The sequence below is a fragment of the Melopsittacus undulatus genome, chromosome Z, assembly GCF_012275295.1.
Source record: "Melopsittacus undulatus isolate bMelUnd1 chromosome Z, bMelUnd1.mat.Z, whole genome shotgun sequence".
Lineage (NCBI taxonomy): Eukaryota > Metazoa > Chordata > Aves > Psittaciformes > Psittaculidae > Melopsittacus > Melopsittacus undulatus.
Window position 1 is genome coordinate 11,604,330 of NC_047557.1, and position 18,494 is coordinate 11,622,823.

General features: G+C 42.6%; 1 protein-coding gene across 1 annotated transcript in view; it reads right to left on the reverse strand.

The window, feature by feature from the left end:
* PDZD2 (PDZ domain containing 2) overlaps positions 1-18,494 on the reverse strand; it is a 208,397-nt gene that overhangs the window by 145,180 nt on the left and 44,723 nt on the right. The window lies entirely within an intron of this gene.

Consider the following 18,494-nt stretch of genomic DNA (forward strand, 5'->3'; position numbering starts at 1 on the left):
CTCGGTAAACAGGGAATTGATGAGCCGTGAGCATGTTCCTGCCACAGCGCCAGGCCTGGCACCGAAGCAAAGCAGATGCTCCAACCAAATCCATGCCAAGAACTGCCAAAGGGGCACAGCACAACAGGGGTCTTGTCAGCCACTGAAGCTGGTGGATGCTACTGCTGAAGGCAGCTCTGGCCTCCTCCATGCCAGTTTTCAGGCTGGGATAGCCTTAATCTGGTCATTTTTCTGATTTAGCTTCCCAAACAATTTGCAAGAGGGATAGGCACCAGCAAACACAAAGGGTGAGGACAGGCAATGGTGTCTCTCCATTTATTGGCAGTGGTGGTTTACAATGGACTAAACCTATGCTGCAGGTAAAGCATCTAAGGGAGATGGCTACCCAGTTCCAAGGGACAAGTGTTGCTCAGGTGAACTCCCCAGTTTCTTCCAATTCAGAGAGGGGTGCACACATGCAGACAGAAGGCAGCAAGAGCTGGGGGTTGTCAAGCAGGAGAGTAAGAAAGGGCTCTTTTCTATGATTGTTAGGATCTATGAAACAAAGAAAAATGCTGACATGAGTCAAGTCTGATTGGCCTGTTTCTTCTGGGGAGTTCTTTTCTAGAAGCAGATCCTGATCACTGATCTGTGCATCAGGAAGCTGGAAGAAGGCCACAACTTCCAGCTTGAAGCCTGCATGTCTGCTCCAGCAGATGTGGATGCAAAGCTTGGGTTAGGCAGAAGAGCCTGTAGCAAGAAACCACAACTCCAAGAGCACAAGCATAAAGGGACACTGGCAAAAAGCTGCTCCCCAGAAGCTGGATCCAAACTGTTTTTTCACCTCCCTGGCTGCACAGTACTACCCAGATGGACAGGGGTGACCCTAAGAAAGCTCCAGCAGGGCCAGGGACAACACATCAAGGCCACACATGATGCTCCGAGTAGGATCCCAGCATCTTCATGAACAGGGTACATGTTATACCAATGGCTGAATAGTGATGGACATCATCTCAGGAAAGGAGGAAATGGCTCATCACTGCTTAATGAGAGGGATGTCTGAATTAGATTCAGGGTAACACACACAGAGGACAAAACCAGAGGAAAGAATAAAAACAGAAACACAGGTCTAAAGAGAAGGGGTGATAATACACTTGCAGATTGACCAGAAAATAGGATTAAATCCTCTGAGTATCTTAGATAACTAATGAAACACATTGCTTTTAATACAGAACTTAGGTCTTATTTAAGATATCAGATTTAATTTAAGACAAAAGTGATGATTTAGCTGGCATGACTGGAGCTTGTTGTAGTAAGACATAGATCTGGAATACTGACATAAAGATGCATAGCTTATATATGGACCAGCAGAGAAAAAGTAGAGGAAGCATCTCTTGATATACCAAGGATAACACACATACTTGCTCTGAGGTCCAGAACACAGAGGGAGGAAGATCTGCTAAATTCTCTAGTTAATAATAAAATGAAAAAAAAAAATAAAACCAAAATCAACATAGGGTAGGGCAGAACAAGCCCTAGTCTAAGAAGATAAAATAGATCAGGCAATCTCGTAACAAGTGACTCAATGGTAATGGGAGAGTACAGGCATGAGAGGTCTGCTAGGAAAGGAAAGCAGTAGGAGACAGAGAGTCCTTGTTCCTTTGGAGCAATATTCTCGCATAACTGATAGGTCAAGTAATCATTAAGGAAGTGCCTCCAGAAATAGATGTGTTGGGGGTAAGCAGGTGGAAGGAAAACGATGTAAGAATGCCTGTGAAATGATGAAATCTTCCATACACAAGGGATTGCGGACAGCAAAACACAAGCGCCTGGCTTCAGTACATTCAAGTAAACCTGCTAGGTAAGAATTCATGGAGAAGAGTTTAAAGGAAAAAGAAACCAAGGTGAGCTGCTGTTTCTTGAAGAAACAATATTTTGTGCTTAAAAAGCACAGATACAATAACATCTTGATGCAGAAGGATCAGAAGAATTGGCAGCATCACGAGCTTTTGATTTATCTCAAAGACAAGAAGAAAGAACACTAAAAGGTTACTGAGCAGGAGTGAAAAAAGATTGTGTGAACACACAGGCAGAAATATTTGAAAAGTCAGGCATAAAACTGCAATGAAACTTGCAGAAGATTAAAAAATTAAAAATGTGTATTAATACCAAGAATACAGTCTGGTATGGTGTTCAAATGTAGAGAAATTTATTGAAAAATGATACCAGAAGAGGCAATGCTGGTTTGATTTTTGCTTTAGTCCTTGTTAAAATTTCCTACTATGTACAGGGGATTAGTATAGTTAATACTACAACACAATGTCACTGCAAAGGTATACTATCTTCTCCTCAGCCCTCTGTCCCAAGTCAGATATTTCCAGAACAGCAGAGTCGGACAAACCACCTTCTAAATTCCCTACAACAGCAGCTGAAGACATCTCTTGGTCACCTGTGAAAGCTCAGACATCAGGCACTGTAAGGTGCTGGAAGTCAGGAGAAAGGCAAGCACAGCGCCTGTCTTCAGGGGTAGAAAGGGAAGCAGCACAAGGATGCGGCATCAGTCAATCTATCTTCAATCCTCTGACAACCTCTAAAGCTAACAAAGAGACACCTTGCATGCATGTGGAAGATAACAAAAACATAAGCAGCAGCAGATACAGAAGAGACAAGGAAAAATCATATCAAATCAAATTAATTTCTTTTCATAATGGAGAAGCTGTTAGATGTCATTTATCTGGGCTTTATTATAGCTTTTGACACCATCTCAAACAACTTTCTCATAAATAAACTGAGGGAACATGATTAAATGAGTCTACTATAAAGCCATACCCAGGGAGTAGTTATTAATGATATTCTGTGAAAACAGAAGGACACTGTGAGCTCAGCTCTGCTGGATCTCTATAGTCTAGTTTTGCTCAGCACATTCATTAGTGACCTGCACGATGAGAGGGAGCACGTTTATTAAATCTGCAGATTACACGAAGCTGGGAGAGACTGCAGACACACTGGAGAACAGGATTAGCATCTGAAATCATCTTGGCAAAAATAATAATAAAAAAAAAGTCTAAAACTTAGAATAAAGTTCAGCAAGGACAAGCACGGTGTACTACAAAATGAAAATCACAGATAAGGTTGGCTAGGCGGCAAACCTTTGGGAAGAGATGGAGGGTTTTTAAGGAATAATTCCTGCCAATAAAGTCTGGCTGCTGGGGGGAAGAAAGGTTCATTGTCCAGGGAAGTGTCAAGGGGGATAAAGCCTACCAGTTATAGGAAATATCTCTGCAGCCTTATGCAGGGTTTAGGAGGGTCTCAGCAGCAGAACTGCCCAGTTGGAACGGAGTTCTGAAATGACTACCAGTCAAGAAAATGTGATTTAGTAGGAAATACTTGAGAAATTAGGGCCTGCTCGTCTAAAAAGGAGAAAGGAGGTGGGATGTGAGAACACAGCTTAAGGCCCTCATGTACTTGAAAAGGTCCCACAGTCTTTTCCCCTTGCCCGCAGTTGAGTTATGGATGTGAATCACACTGGGGTAAGGTGTAGGTTTGCAGTTAGGTAACACTAATGAGGATAAAAGAATACCAAAGCACTGGAGGACACTGTCACGGATGGCTGGAGTCTCCATCAATCATGGTCTCTGCAGTGGGTTAGACAAATACCTGCCAGGAACAATGATTAGAGGCAGTCTCTCTTGGGCTGAGGGAGAGGGTAGATCTCTCCGTTTTAATACCTCTTACTTTTTTACCTTCAGCATCATTTTTTGTCTTAGTGAGAGCACAGTGAGAGGTCATCTAATGGGTAACATCCATAACTTATGACAAAGACACCCTTATTGTTGTTGAAGCAGCAAACACCAGGGTTTGTTTTTTACTGGGTTAGTTCCCAGTAACCACACAGGGTTCAAAAGCATTCAAGATCTAGAAATTATCAGACCAAACCATCCTTTGAGGCCCTTTTTGGCCTAATTCGTTGAATAGTTTTGCTCTTAGCTATTTATTTTTGACATTGGGTGGACATGTTATGGGCTGCCCTTTGCAATCTATCCCCAGAGAAACAGCACTGCCCTAGCTTCAGTGCGGAGAATCTGGGCACATTAAAAGCAGCTCAAAGTTTTAGCTCCAGAGCCTCCAAATCTCTGCATCGGCCAAGGGCATAACCTGATGTTGACTTCAGCTTCAATCCTGCAGACAGCTGGGCAGGATGAGGCATTCAAAGGCATCTGCATCCTACACGAAACTCATGCATCATTCATTTAGCAACATTGCTGGAGGGCTCTCCCCCTCCATGCACACACATCCCTCCAGAGATCGAGGGTAGCAACCTGCTCCACCCCACCAGAGGCAGGCAGCCTTCAAAACCCCACTCCTCCTCTCTGCAGGAAAAACTGCAGGCATCAATATGCTGCAGGTTGCTTGTCTATGCCCCTGAGCTCACTGCAAAGCCATGGCAGACACTTAAGATAATCATGTAGATAATTATGAAGTACTTTCAAGGGATTTGATTTTCTCAAACAAAACCTTCTGGCTTCAGAAAAAAAAAAAGAATCTTGACAAGCATAAATAGGAAATACTCCTTCCAGATGAAACAGGAGGCACAGCACTGAGCTGAACACCTCTGTGCTGGTGAGAAGAGCAGTTCATGCTGTCTGATGCCAATGGGAGCAAAAAATAGAAAGGTGGCAGATTGTTCATCAAGGGAAAAAGTAGATCTGCCTGTTAAAAACGGAGAAACTCAACACTAAGATGAAATGGATTTTTGCTCTTGACTTCCACTGAAATACTCTAATGATAAAATTTACTGGAGTTGCCACCACCTTGCATACTTCGTGTAGGTGACAGACCTGCCGAACCATCCTGTTGCATTGCACGGATTACAAGCCTTATATACAAAAGGGTCTGATTTTATGCTCACACAGGTATTGACATTTGCCTGGAGTAAACCAGTCCAACACTGCAAGCTCAGAACATCTCAGCTGGAAAGATACCAGAGTGGGAAATCCTACTTAATTTATTGGGTGTGATAGGGAAACAATTTTAGTCCTACTCAAATAGCCGGGTCATGATAGTACAGAGACAGCATGATCACTCAGTTTGAGGAGGACCCTCAAAACAGACTATCCCTTCATGGGCTCCCAATTTAGAAAGACCCTCACCATGCTGAGTATTGCTTTTAGGCCTCAGATTTACCCTCTTCTGCTGTATGACCCCAAAGTCTGGAACCACAGCCAAACCACAGCATGGGACAGGGATCATCTTTTGCAGGAAGATGGACCTTTGGGGTCAGAGGCTCCCAGAGGATCAAAAAGATGCTGAAGCAAACATCTTGAAAAAACATGGTTCCTTCTCACCCAGCAGTGCTGACAGTCCAAGTACCACCTCTCTCCATCCAATCACAGAAACAACAAGCCACTTTGTACAGCTGCAGCCAGCCCAGATCAGGTATATGCCTCTTCCCAGAGTCATGCCATCTCCACCCAGAGAGCAGAGCAGCCTGGTCCCTCCCCAGTCAGCCACCAGCCACAAAGATCCTGTTCAGCACCATCATATCTGGTCCCTAGCTATCACAGAAACTCTTTCACCCTATACTTAGTGAAACTCATCAAATTTTAATTTGGAGTAAAGAGGATTTATCTCTCTGTTATTTTGCTGGAAAGCTGTCCCACCATAGCTGCAGAAGGTCTTTATACCAGCTTAAATGTATTAAGAATCAGTTTATACCCACAGATGTGTTGCTTCCACAGCTCTCTGCTCTTCTTGGTGTTTATCAGCTCTTCTCACCTTCAACCCTGGAGTATTTACAGCTAGAAAAATTAGCCTTTACCTGCTCTTTTTCCATCCAGCACTCTCACATAAGATGTGCTCTCAAAGGCTGAAATATCACCCACATAAATGAACTTGCTATCTTTTTCTCCCTTCCTCAGTAAAAGTTTTTAGCTATGGCTCAGGAAGCAACACAGTTTTTTCTTCATTCTTTTATTTCAAAATACCAAGTTAAACATAGGTGATGTAGGTGAAGAGAGGTTGCTTCCTTTAGGCTTTCTTAAGGAAAAGCTATCTGAAATGATTGCTTACAGAAGAATAACAGTATTTTCTTTAAATGAGTCGAAGCTGGAACTGTCAAAGAGCATATACGGACATTCAGGGCATAAGCACAACTTTTTTTGTTCTGACCAGCTGAGCTTTTTCTTCCTGTATCATTCTCAGAGGAGTGATATAAAGAGCTCAAATAATCACTTTCTCACAGGGGGAAAAGGAAATACAGAGGGTCACTAGAATGTCCTGTTACTGATTTTTAAAAGGTAATTTGTGCAAATGGCCAAAACACAATCCTTCAGGATAACCCCTCTGTCATTTCCAGCCTAGCCTAAACCTCCAGAAAAACATACATACAGTTACCAAACATGCCTTTCATCCCCTGAGTAAGATCACTTTATAATTGCCATAAAGGTTATGTTTAACAGGTACCGTTAATCTTTTATATACAGATGAAGGCATTGGACTTGTTTTCCTAAAGTCACCTGTGCATTTCAACACCAGAAAATAAATCCACTAGCAGCAAAGACATTCATTTACTAATTTCTATTCAGGTGTAGCTTTCATTTCCTCTGCTCTTCCGTTATCAACTAACAGCAAAAAAGTAACAACGGAACAAAAACTGCCTAGGAACTGAGCTTTTTCACTATAAGGAACACTAAGAGAAAGACTGTTTTGCTGTAATGGCCCAAGGTCTGAAATCCTTCAGGACAGCAGCAGATCTGTTTTATTCTGGATTGCCCAGTGGTACAAATCAGATCTGGGTACATGGTTTATGTGTGCCATAGTACACATTTACAGGTCAGCTTTATGCCAGCAGTAGAAGACTATCTACATTTGACCTGGCAATACAAACGTAAATCCTACGCTGGCAGGCTTTGAGAGATTTTGAACAAATTTGAATTGACAGTTTTATAGCAGTCAGCATTTTGTATCTCATGGCCTCAATGCTTTTAATCCAGCTATAGGAGCCCTAAAGCTGGATTTACTGCACAGTCAAGCCATAGCCTCATGTTTGACCTCACCACAAGTAACCAACAGGAATATAGGGACATGAAAACTGGGATTTCTGTTCCTTAGCATCAGCTGAATCCTCACCTCAGCTTGTCACCATGGGCTCCCTTTCTGCCTAAAGAAGAACAGGCACTCTTAGGAAATGGTTATCATCTGGTCTGTTGTAGATCTTTATTTTCAGATACATGACATCTTTCAAATGCACTTTCTACTCCATTGCCTGAAAATTGTGTGGCAAAGTCAAACAGAGATATCTGAATATGATCAGATGGATCCTACTCTAAAGCATGTAGTTAACCAGACAAATTTGGCACAGAAAAAAAAACTAATATAGCATAGCTAAATAAAGGCAGTGGCAAACTCTCTATCAGCTCTTGCAGAAAGATTCCCTATAATGCTTTTTAACTGCTTTGATTTTCATGTATTCACACTGACTACATCAAAAATCAAAAGATCTGTGCAAAAACCTAGTCTTCCTAAATGAAAACAAGTACTAACCAATATGTTTATAGGATCAGCCCAAGCAATCCCTGAGAACAAAGAACAGTTCACCAAGAGGGCACTGAAATAGCCAAGCACAGAAATGCAAAATTTGTGCAGGAAATGTTATGCAATAAAAGGGGCAGAACAGTTTGGTAAAAACCTAGCCATATATTTGGATTTCATTTGAAAACCTCACTACCAAGACAATAATGCACACAAATGGCTCTCTACAAGAGGTGTTTATTTACCAGGAGTTCTCACAGTATCCAAACCAACTGGCAATTACTAAAATATTTAAGGAAATGGGATTGTCCCCATTTTTATACAGAGGGAACAGAACTCTGAAAAGGCATTCATCCCATACAGCCCCATCTGACGTCTTCTTGTACCCACAATACCACTGGAAAATTTCCTAAGTATCATACATGTCCCTGCCAGGCACCACAAAGGGCATCACATCTGCATGCCAAGCCCCAGTACTGGCAAAAGACACATCACATGAGGATGAGCAACCCTCCTTCCCTTTCACGACTGCCATCCTACCCACTACCTGTGCTACTCTGCTGTGTGCAGGTTGGGAATGTAAGGCCATCCTTTCCCAGACAGTGGGAAGGGAGTAAGGTTCCCTTAGTTTCTTCTACCCTCAACCCAGATCATCTGAGCACAAGGTGACAGCACTACAACACCAGACTGTTCTCAGTAGAGGAACAGTTGCTTTAACACCACTGTAAAGTCTATAGAGGCTTCCATCACTGGGACTACCTCAAAGGCTATAGTGAATGTCTTTAGCGTCACTACTCAGAAGCCACCTGAGTTCTCACAAAACCAACCTTGGATGGAGCTACCTAAAGCACTGAAGCCATCCACTGCCTCCTTTATTTCTATGTCCATACAACATAAGCAAGCCCCTACAAAGAGACACATTTCCAAAACACAGTGTGTGAAATTATATCAGAATTCAGGGTTTATGATATCCTGGAAAATACTTCCACTGGACCAGGAATGTGATGGGATTTTAGTGTTGTTACTAAAGTACTATGAATAAGTGAATGCTGAAAAAACATTTGCCGTACTTCAGAGGCAACAGTAAAACTCGGAAATGTGGTGTTGACCAAAGGCTATAGCTACCATGCCAAGGTCAGGCAGCACAAGCCCTTCTCTCACTGCACGTCACTGCAGTCTTGCCTACGTTCAAGTGGCTGCTGTCCTGTGGGTACAAGGAGTGCGATGCATTTTGGGATAGTGAGGCATTCATGCAGGAGGTCCTGGTCTAAAAGAAGGGAAGGCCAAAGCCAGTTGTGCTGCTGCCCATGGTAAGAAAACTGCAGAGCCAGGGATACAATGACGCAGCTTCCAGGTTTTAGGTCTTTTGCACCTTAAACAGCAACAATGTCTGACCTGCTCAACTTGGTAAAGAAACTTTCCGAGCATATTTTTTGACCTGCCAAAACTGTCGTTGTGCAAGTGAAGTTTTAAGGCCAGACACAGCAAGCTTTTAAACTGGAGAGACTGCCTGGCTCTAACCAATGGACTGTATTTTCCACCATCATTCAGATGAATTAAAAAGAAGGCAGCAGGGGACAGAGCATCCATCTGAGCATCCATTATTAATGAGAGGCTCAAATCTAAAACTCTTTCTGATACTGATACAGAAGCCCGTTAGTACCATCAAGTTATTCTCTCTAGTCTTCACCCTTTTTACATATACTGTCTGCAGCAGTCAGCCTCTTCAAGTCCAGGTCAGGTGCAACAATGGAAAAGCTTTGCAATTTCTAAATGACTTTCTTAATCTTTTCAGTAGTCTTTTACACTGAATGTACTTTTGAAGGAAGATAGGCTTGTCTTTTTTGCCTTCATTTAAACCAGAATGAAATGACTTATGTCAAAGACAAGACGTAAAATAATTCGCACATGATCTAATGTCCCAGAATATATCAAAGCAAACCTCTATAGCTGTCAGACAGTCAAAAACATCTATCTACCCATGAGCCCTTAAAGATTACTCTATTTTATAGCAGAACAGAAAAACCTTGCTTAAGGAAATAAGTTATTGCAAGCCTATGGAATGATGGAAGAGCTATATTTTAAAAGTTTCTTGAAGAATGGTGGCTACACAGTTTTGCAATTATTCCGCGTCCTCCATACACCAACATGCCTAATCATCCTTTGGATCTCTTCCACTTGCTGAACAGTTCAGAGCTGGTGCTGGGAAACACTATGATTTTTCTGAGTACTCAGAATTTGTTTTTGACATAATTTATAGAAGTAAAAACCTGGAGTAACGAAAGTCAGTGATGCTTTTCTGGATTCCCTTACAGTTGTGTAACAACAGTGGAAGTCTAATTTTAAGTACGTAGATTCCTAGAAACATCCCCTTACCAGGTTTTAAAATAGCACAGCTCTCTCACACCCTCATATGCACATGGAGAACTAGTCGCAACTACAGACATGTAACGTACTCAAGAGTTAGTCTTCAAGTTTACATTTACATCTGGGAAGAATACAGGGATGGTGTTCAGGAAACTAGGGACCAGGTTAGGAAAGCTAAGGCCCAGTTAGAATTAAACTTGGCTACGGACATTAAAGACAACAGGAAGGGATTCTATAGGTACATAGCAAATAAATGACAGACTAGGGACAACGCAGGCCCTCTCCAGAAGCTATCAGGAGAACTGGGTACCCTGGATTTGGACAAAGCTGAGGTTCTTAATGACTTCTTTGCCTCAGTCTTCACTGGCAAATACTCTGAGCACACCACCCAAGTCTTGGAAGGCAGATGCAGGGACTGTGAGAATGAAGACCCTAGGCACACTGTAGGAGAGAACATCTTAAGAACCTGAATGTACACAAGTCCATGGGACCTGATGAAATCCATCTGTGGGTCCTGAAAGAGCTGCCAAATGAAGTTGCTAAGCCACTGTCCATCATATTTGAAAAATCATGGCAGTCAGGTGAAGTTCCTGATGACTGGAAAAAGGGAAATATAACCCCATTTTCAAGAACGGGAAAATGGATGACCCAGGGAATTACAGATCAGACAGCCTCACCTCTGTGCCTGCCAAAATCTTGGAGGAGGTTCTCTTGGAAGGCATGCTAAGGCACACGAAAAACAAAGTGCCTGGTGACACCCAGCATGGCTTCACTAAGGGGAGAGCCTGCCTGACCAATTTGGTAGCCTTCTATGATGGGGCTATGGAACTGATGGACAGGGGTACAGCAGTTGATGTCATCTACCTGGACTTGAGCAAAGTGTTTGACACTGTCCCACATGACATCCTTGTCTCTAAATTGGAGAGACATCAATTTGATAGATGGACCACTCAGTCAATAAAGAGCCAGCTGGATAGCTGCATGCAAAGAGCTCTGGTCAATAGCTCAGTGTCCAGCCGCAGACCAGTAACGAGTGGTGTCACAGAATCACAGAATCCCAGCGGCTGGAAGGGACCGTGAAAGATCATCTAGCGCAACCCCCCTGCAAGAGCAGGGTAACCTAGAGTACATCACACAGGAACTTGTCCAGGTGGGCCTTGAATATCTCCAATGTAGGAGACTCCACAACCCACCTGGGCAACCTGTTCCAGTGCTCTGTCACTCTTACAGTAAAGAAGTTCTTCCTGATATTCACATGGAACCTTCTATGCTCCAGTTTACACCCATTGCCCCTTGTCCCTCAGGGATCAGTGTTGGGACTGGTCTTGTTCAACATCTTTGTCGGTGACATGGACAGTGGGATTGAGTTCACCCTCAGCAAGTTTGCCGATGACACCAAGCTGTGTGGTTCTGTTGATATGCTGGAGGGAAGGAATGCCATCCAGAGGGACCTTGACACACTTGTGAGGTGGGCTGATGCCAACCTCATGAAGTTTAACCATGACAAGTGCAAGGTCCTACACCTGGGTCGGAGCAATCCCAGGCACAGCTACAGGTTGGGCAGAGAAGAGATTCAGAGCAGCCCTGCAGAGAAGGACTTGGAGGTGTTGGTCAATGAGAAAATGAACATGAGCCGGCTTCAGTGTGCACTCACAGCCCAGAAAGCAACCATATCCTGGGCTGCATCAAAAGCAGCATGACCAGCAGGTTGAAGGATGTGATCCTGCCCCTCTACTTTGCTCTCATGAGACCTCACTTGCAGTATTCTGTGCAGTTCTGGTACCCTCAACATAAAAAGGACATGGAACTGTTGGAACAAGTCCAGAGGAGGCCACAAGGATGATCAGGGGACTGGAGCACCTCCTGTATGAAGACAGGCTGAGAAAGTTGGGGCTGTTCAGCCTGGAGAAGAGAAGCTGCATGGAGACCTCAGAGCAGCCTTCCAGTATCTGAAGGGGGCCTACAGGGATGCTGGTGAGGGACTCTTCATTAGGGACTGTAGTGACAGGACAAGGGGTAATGGGTTGAAACTTAAACAGCAGAGGTTTAGATTGGATATAAGGAGGAAGTTCTTTACTGTGAGGGTGGTGAGGCACTGGAATGGGTTGCCCAGGGAGGTTATGAATGTTCCATCCCTGGCAGTGTTCAAGGCCAGGTTAGACAGAGCTTTGGGTGATACGGTTTAGTGTGAGATGTCCCTGCCCCTGGCAGGGAGTTGGAACTGGATGATCTTAAGGTCCTTTCTAACCCTGTTCTATGATTCTATGATTCTATGATTTAGGCACCTACATGAGTGACACAGTTTTCAGAAGCCCTCATTAATGTCACCTACTCCTGTATATCCTTGAAATAAGCACTGAATACCTGTACCTTGATAGCCACAACCTCAGATTTCTCAGTTGCAAGGCTTTCTGAAGAAAAGGACTGTGCTTCCATGTAACATTTTGAATACTCCTATAGGAATTTACTGCACACTCCAGTTCTTTCTGAAAACATGACTTACATAAAATAAGGGACAAAAAAGGCTTTGTAGATCTATAAATATTTTTAAATGCTTCCACTCTTCTCAAGATCTTCCTGTGGGAAAGACCTCTGTGATAATTATTCACAAAACATGAAAATGCAAGTAACATCCTAAGTTTGGGCTGCATTGTTTGCAGGAGTCAAGAATCCAGCATTACAAACAAACCACAAACATCTAATGTTCCAATACTGCAGCTCTGTATTAAAAAAACAAATGTGCCTAACAAATTGTTTACATTACATTTTGATAAGCACCAAGAAAGCTATAGCTTAAAACTCTGCAAACTGAATACAGTTGGAAGACGGACTGATGTGAGAAAAGCCACAATTTAAAAAAAGAAAGAGAAAGAAAGAAAAAGAGAAGCCATTTTCTATTATCTCTTAACTCTGTATTGAGACAGCAAAATTATTGTTATTAGCAGATTTAACAAGACATATTTCCATATCACTATTCCCCAAATCCATTAATCAACTCTAATCTGACCTGAACACTGGAAATAATTATCAGTCTACTGTGAGTGCTCCCAGGCAACTGTGCAAGTCATGCTTAGAAGGGAGTCCCAGAGAATATCCTTCCTATCTCAGCTTTGGCAGACCTTGTATCACTGCTCACTTATCATCACCAATGGTCTCTTTCACTTTCCGGTAATATGAATCTCCTTTAAACCTAAGGATGTGCAGATAACAGTTTACATCTCCATCACCAATATCTATCTGGAGGCAACAACAGCATTTGCCTTCAACACCACATAGTCGTGCTTTGCTCATTCTCCATGAAGGATCAGTTTAGCTGTGTGAAGCACTTCAGCATGTTGGCAGAACTCAGCTTTCCCCCCTACAGTCCTGGCAGGCAAGCAAGAGCACACATGAAGCCAACTACATATTACTATCTTAGGGAGTGCTTCTCTGAAACCACCCACATGACATTGCTTTGACCACAGCCAACAGCATGGTGCACCTGAAATTAAGGCCTTCCACTGCTGGAGGGTCAGTCTGTGCACGCTGCAGTTTTAGCTCAGCTCCTATTCCTGCTCTCGAGTCAATGCAGAGGTTTTTATGGCAACAAGGGCTCATCTGTGACCTCTGAAGGACATAAGCCACTGAATCATAACCCTGCTATTTCTGCCTCTGTCCTCTTAACCTCCAGCTGAACTATAGCAGCCTCCCAAAGCATGCACACCAGATTGCATTTGCATTTCCCAAACTGAAGGTTAACCCTGCTGGTATAAACTCACTGGAAGCAATGAGCTGTCACCTCTCAAAGACAAGATGCTGCTGATGGTGGTGCTGACCACAGCATTAATTTCCTTCTGCAGCCAGATCTCTTGGAGTAGGGGCTCGGGTGCCTCAAATCACTGCACAGTCATTGGGAGCCAACGCACTGCATTCAGCTGCCTTAGCAACACCACGGGCATAAGCAGCATTCACCAAGAAAGCCCATGTTAGACCAGTCCAAGCCTCCTCTGACCTTCCTCTGGCAATGTGTGATCACCAAATTTTGCAGCTGCTTTTGAGGTTTCACGGCACCAAGTCCAGGATGGACCTCTGGTACCAGCGAAAGCTGGACAGGGTAAAACACTATTGCCTTTGGTCCAGTTGTTCTCAGTTTGTTGGCTGATTGAAAATTATCCATTAAGAAAAAGGAGGGGAGAGTGCAGATCAGAAATAGAGCAAATTCAGTTTGTAATGTAAGGGCTTTTCCCCTGGTTTGGCAATTCTTAAGTATTTTCTGCCAGGACCATAGGATCTACACCCAACCAGCAGAGTCTGTGCTCTCAGGATAACTTCAGGAGATGCTTGCCTCCTGGCAGTCTCCACACAAACTTCAGCAGAGTCCAGATGCCACAACCCAGGTACATACAGTGCAGACATTGACTTCACTCTTCAGGGACTACTGTTACTGCTGCACATTGGTTAGGAGACTCAATTTTTTATTCACTCACACCACATACAATCTCACTAAATCTTCACACAGTCTGGGGCAAAGTTGTCAAGAACATAAGCTGCTGTCGTGGTAGTTGTCGTGTATCTCTTTGGTGCTTTAAAAGACTTCAGTGCTGAATTGAACCCTGATTAAAATACATAAATAAATGTTATGGTCTATAAATAATGATTCAATGCTTTACCTAATCACATGCTTTTATGTAATCATCATCTCTGTAAAGACAAGGAGCAAAGCCTGGAAAGTAAAGTCTTGCCTTTGGGAATTTAAAATATTCAAGTTTCTGAGTGAATGTTCTTATTGGGCTGAAAGAACAAAAGAAAGAGTCCATTTAGAGCAAACACACATAATAATCTTTACCATCCCATACACTACTGGTATAATAAACATACACTGGACTTACAGAAGCACCATATGCACTTTCATGTATTATGCTATTCAGATGTGTGCAACAGTAGATTATACTTAAAAGAAGCCAGACAGTCTTTCAGAGACATGCCAAAGACTTAAAAACATGCAACGAGCCAACTCCCCCATGTAAGGTCTCATCATAATCATTCTCTGTAACAGGATAGGGCTACTAAAAGACACAAAACAGAACCACTACACACCCTGTGTTGCCCCCAAACCTTCTGCGATTAAGCTCAAGTTTTGAAGTGAGCCTCATTTAAACAGAACACACTTTTTAAAACTAAAAAAAAAAAAGGTTTCTGCAATGTTGGACTCAATACTATAAATTAAATGTACATTTTGTTGGTTTTTTTTTTAAAGAAGAAAGCAGGAGCAGCATAGGCAAAAATTCAGATATTGAAAACTAAAGTAATAATCCTTCAAACGCTTAAGCAGCTATGCAATATTGCTCATAGCAACAGAGTTGCAATGCTTCAGTTTCATCATGTGCTTAGAAATACGCTCGGGATCACAGATAAAATATCTTTATGTTGTCACCAGAATATTCCCAAAGACTGTATGATGTATATTTAATACTTAACATGTATTTCAGCACAAGAAAATTCAACCCACCTCTTCATACTTGCAAACTCTTTTCTTAAACACTTTCAGCTTCAATGTTGCCACAGCATCCCAAGCAAGATACTAAGATGCTGCCAAAGAGAGGGATTTGATAGCCACACCACTGCACTATGTATCCAAGCAAAAACAAAAAACGATTTTAGTGTTGTGGTGATTAATGTTTCATTATGAGCAATCTCCCAGGCATGGAAGACCCAGCACCAATAAGAAAAACAACAAAGAGAATAAAATACTCCTAATTTGCAGCAAGAACCACTCTTCCCAAGCTCATGAGGTGCTCATTTTTCAGCAAGCACTGAAAACCCAGCAGCCAGGAAAGCCAGAGCATGAAAAAGCGTTGTTCTCCCCAGGACGAGACAGCACGGGTAAACCCTTTGCTGCTTTGCTAGTCCCAGGTTCTCCTGTTGTGACAATATGTGAGGATGGACCTGATGAAATAGCAGCTCTTCTCAAAGACTTCCGAGTGTGGTCTGTTTGTGCACAGGGGGTAAAGAAAGAAGAAGCAGGCTGTCACACACAACTTTAAAAAGATCACATAAAACCTAAGCAATCCCTCATCCAAAACAAAGAAAGGAGGACAAGTGAGACAAACAATCATCTGCACCTTGACAGGGTGGGTGGTGGAAGACAATTTCCTGCACTAAACCTGATCCACCCTTGGAGGTGCTGATGAAAGGGGCAGCAGCCTCTGTCCCTCCCTGGATTATTCTATCACCTTCAAAGATATTCCCAAACTGGCTCAAAACGCAGTGGAAATCTGAACACAGGAAAGGATTTCCCCCAGGAGCAAAGGCACAGTCGGGACCCACCACCGTCCCTGCTCTCCCAGGTACCCCAAGCAAAACTGCAGTCATCAGAGATCAGTCTGTATCAGAGCTCCACCCAGGTGCTAAAGCAGGACTATAACACCTCAAACCCAAATTAATGATGTGGTTGCACCAAGGAACAGTGTGGCAAAAGCAGCTTATCAGCTGCCTCAAAATGAGCTGGGCTGATCTGCCAATGCCAAACTCAAGAGGGCAAGGTCGTCTTCTGTCTGTCTTCACGTACTTTGCTTCCATTAATACTACTAAAATATGGAAGACTCCATTCAGATTACTGCACTACTTCACATTTTGGCTGACAATTTAGACAATACCCAGGGCAGAAGGTGTCCTGCAGCTATGCTGTGTGTGAAGAGGGGCAGAGACAATGCCACAAAGAACCCACACTTCACCTATGTTTTGTGAATCACTGAAGTGATTACATAGGAAAACATGCTGAATGAGACCACAAAACACAAATGAGAAATTATAATTACAAATTACAATTAGAACAGTGCTCTTACTACCTGGAAAAGGGAATGCCTCTTTAATTCCCTTTTCTATTTTTATTTTTACCAGAGCCAGAAGAGCTCTTGTTTGAACTTCTGTTGTTACAAAGCATAGAAACTCATTCAATTATCTTAATATCATCTGGAAAGCAGCAACATAACAGTCTTGTAACTCTGGGCTTTATCAAGCGAACCAACCCAGTATCATAGCATCTATTTCACATATTACAACACAATAGTTTGTAACTTTGGTTTCACTTTCTTTGTTCTGTCCCATGATGAAACACTGTGCAAGTATGTATATGTCAGCATGGCACTTTGTTTCTAAAAGCTGATTAAAAATGCATTCTTTAAAAGGGAAATATATGGAAGTGACTTTGGAGGCCTAGATTTTAATCTTCTTTCATTTTTTTGACATCTGTTTGCTGAGTGCATATAATTTCTCTCTTGAATTATTTAAATGTCCCAGTGCTTTTCTCAGAAAAGTGAAGCCAGATGCCCATCCTCAAATCCCTAAAAATACAACAGAGTTAGTAAAAAACTGGAATTCTCATCCACTGGGAAAACCTAGTATTTTAAAGAGACATGTTCACTAGAAAATCAGATTAAAACGTCTGTATGGATCTGAAAGTGCCACAGAAGTATACTAAGAAGTATTTCCTTCTCTTTTGCCCTTTTTCCTGCCTTCAGCCTCAAAAAGCTGAAGAGTTTGGGTGTTCAATACTGTTCTTGCAGACAAGACAAGATGATCACACATCCTCATTCTGCCAGTCCTCACATCGATGGAAAAAGCCCAATGTACATCACAGGAGGCAAGCCAGAACAGGAGGTGTTGCCTGTTGTGAGGAACAACACCTCACATGAATTGCCACTGCAAGCTTTCCCCTGAGGAATAGCTATTTTATGGACTCTCCTTCTCCACCGACAAAGCACATTGAAAGAAATTTCTCACAGCTTCTACAAAAATCTTGCAAGTGCAAACCATAATGGGAATCCAATAAGGAAAAAAGCAGAATTAAAATAGGATTTCTTAAAATCATAATCTGCCAAGAGATATTTTCCGCTACTTTTCTATGAAGTCTTGATATACTAGGTAACAATATTAAAAAGAATGTATGAAAAATTAAGCCCTTGTGTCACACATCTCAGCTGTTCATCCCTGGGGTTTCCACACTTGCAGCCCTGCCAAGTCCTCCTGGGGATAGGCAGGTTGCTCCTGACTTTTCCAGCACTGCAACACTATATTTTTACATTTTAATCTCAAAACAGCTTATCTTTCATTAAAAATTGATTTTATTTCATAAGAGATAAAGGGGAGGGGGTTGCAAACAAGCTTTCTGGACTGTGATATGAGAGGGATAAAAATAAAGCAGACCAGCTTCCGAAGCAGAAGTACAACACTTGGAGAGGAAGAGGAAAACGCCAAAAATAAGGTTGCTCGGATACATTGTGTTGCAGTTTATAATTCTAAGATGGAAGGACATGTGCAAGGTTTAGTTTTATCCTCGTTACCCATGTAGCCACAGCTCATTAGGATACCAAGACCCTCCATGGGCCCTCACCAGCCCCTAGGCAGGTGTTGCAGGATTGCAAACTCCTTCCCAAAGCTGACAGCCACCCTCTGACTTCAAGGCAGGGACTGAGGATTCCCAAATAAGGGAGAGTTGGAGCCCAAAGCAGCTACAGTACATTCAGACAAAATCATTGCAATGCACCTTAATGAGGATCAAGTGTGCAGGCACCAGTCAGTCACTGCTTCAAACACCTTGGGAGTGTGAGTTGCAATGCTAATCTTTCTATTTAATGTTG